General features: G+C 38.2%; 1 long non-coding RNA gene across 1 annotated transcript; it reads right to left on the reverse strand.

Moving 5' to 3' along the window:
• Positions 1-440: 440 nt before the first annotated feature.
• Positions 441-1,677, reverse strand: LOC120519307. The gene is made up of 3 exons (XR_005631439.1): positions 1,549-1,677; positions 785-879; positions 441-473 (listed from the first exon to the last, which is right to left on the reverse strand). It is a non-coding gene; the product is annotated as an uncharacterized LOC120519307 (long non-coding RNA).
• Positions 1,678-2,563: the final 886 nt, after the last annotated feature.

Genomic DNA, 2,563 nt, shown 5'->3' on the forward strand with positions numbered 1-2,563 from the left:
GGGAAAACAAGAAACAAAGGATTTTTGATTAGGGCACGTGATATTCAGGTTTCGTACAATGGAATCACCTACCACGATTATATCACCCGGGGTTGAAGGCAGACTGGGGACGCGGAGAGGGTCGAATCGATTCTGGATTTGAATGCTCGCCTGTGCCGCTGGAGGTGTTCTAGCCTTGAACCCCCGCCTGCAAAGCTGAAACCCGTCGAGGTCTTCATCAGCGTTGTTCCTACGAGGCGGGGGCGAAGCTTACTTGCCCTTGGACTTGAGCGGCACGAGGTGGGGTTGATGTTACGCCGCTTCGTTGTTTGGTGTGGTTTGTCCAGCAGCCGAGTCTTCAAGTCTCTGAGGTACCTTCGTCTAGACAGGAGTTTCTGAATCTGTTTGTCGAGTGCCTGGAGTTCCTCGACAACGATGGCAACGCGATTCATCTCACTGTCGGCCATTGTCTGCTTCTACTTCCGCTTCGTCACCTAGGAAAGAAAGAGAGAAAGAGAGAAGTAGTGTGTTAAAGCACACTACTCAAGACTACACTACTTTTGAGAGTTCTTACAATAGCCAGCTTGCAAACTAGTAAAGCTTGCATGTAATGTGCTCGTATTTTTAGACAAGTAAAGAGAGTGAGACACAGACCTTAGACAGAAGTTTAACAAACACACACACACACACACAGAATACGTATCCACCAGTATGATCATAACAAATATTAAAAAAAAAAACTCTGCTCCTCAGCCGAATCAGTGTCTGTTTGAAAATTAAACAACTCGCTGTCAGTGCCACAGACCTCTGGATATGATGAGCTGTACAATATCACCAAGCTTCACACATTTCATAAGAACATGAAGTGTCTCCTTGTGCATCCATCTGGCATACCATCATCTGAAATGAAAGGCTTAAATTGAAACAAATAAATGATGACATTTTGTTGTGGTCACAGTAGGTGCTCACTGTACAGTGTCACCCGTCCTTAAAGAATGAGAATCATTTTCATATCATTAGCATGAGAATAGAGCTCCTTGTGAGTGGGAGTGCTCACTGCAGGACAAACTCAGCTGTAAGTGACTAATGTATGTCTAATTCACCTAATCTTGAAAACGTTATACTATCTGACAAGAGTCATTTTGAAAAGACACAATTCTAAGGTTTCTGTCATTGTTTTAGCGGTGTTAACATTATAAAATCTTGCACAGTAATTCATTGAAATGCAAGACAAAGTTCACCAGTTCTTGACAAGGACTGCTAAAGAAGTGCACATCCTCAACAGGCAAATAAAAGGCTCTAAATGGCCCAAATATCAGTGTGTGTGTGTAAGCACACTCCATGAGGGACCTCCAGGGTTAGGTTCTGACATAGGCCTTATATGCCTGGGATTCCAGGCTAAATGATAGGGATTCAGGAAACAGAGGGTTATATTAAGCAGTACATTGAAAAAGTAGTTAAAATGAACTCTTGAACCCTATTTTTAGTTTCTACTACAGAAAACAATACACAGAATTTGGATTTTGTACATTTTCTTTGTGTTTTTGTACAGTAGGTGTGGGTTCTTACCAAAGACACAACGTCAGCTTAGTTGTCCAGTTCTCTTTAGTAGATCAGTGCTTCGCTTCTGTGCATCGTGTGTCACTTTAGTTATTGATTTCAGTTACTGTCATTATAGACTCTGACTTCCCATGACACAGTGTGATGTCCATCTTTAAATCAATTATATGCAAAAGTTGAATCGGTGTAAAGCAGTGAATCTGTACAGCTGATAGTTTGCACAAATCAAGTAAAATTATATGGGAATAATATTCATTATAATACAATGGACAAATATAACAATAATAAAATACAAATGGTTATAAAATAAGGTAATCATAATATGTATAAATTATTATTTAAGGAAGCCACTAAGCAAATACATTAACCAAAAATCGGACATGCATTTCAAAATATAATCATAGGTGTATTTGGTATTTTTCTGTAAGGAGGAGCTTATTCACCTTCTTTCCTTGTAAATGTTACATATTAAACAAAAAAGAACAAAAAGTTTAATAACTATACACTATTTACTTATAAATATTACCTAGAAACTATCATTGCAACATGTCTTAATAGCAGCCCCCTTGCTAACCTAACTATTTAAAGGGGAAAACATTTGCCCTGTCACCTCCATTTTAAAGCACAACAGGCTAATTTTTTTTTTTAAATATTTTAAATGATTCACTTTACAACATCCTTTCACGTGGCAAATTAAAGAATACCATGATTGTGAAGAAAAAACTAACTTGAAAATGCCAACCTTGTCCTTTAAGGTAAGAATGTAGCTGTCCTACAGGCCTTGATCAGTTGAACGATCCCAATGGCTCTGCTTGCTGCTTTAAATCGTGCATTGCAGTTTACCTCTGTCTTGAACATATTGTTTTACAAAAGCATACCGTGTGTGAAACAAAAATGTAAACATATTATGTTAAAAAGATCAGTAGAACATTTACAATATACAGTAGTTAATATTATAAACACAGCACAATAAAACAAAAAAATCTCACCTGGGCAGCTGCCTGGATACTTAATACTGCATGTA

The sequence above is a fragment of the Polypterus senegalus genome, chromosome 1 (genome assembly GCF_016835505.1).
Source record: "Polypterus senegalus isolate Bchr_013 chromosome 1, ASM1683550v1, whole genome shotgun sequence".
Lineage (NCBI taxonomy): Eukaryota > Metazoa > Chordata > Cladistia > Polypteriformes > Polypteridae > Polypterus > Polypterus senegalus.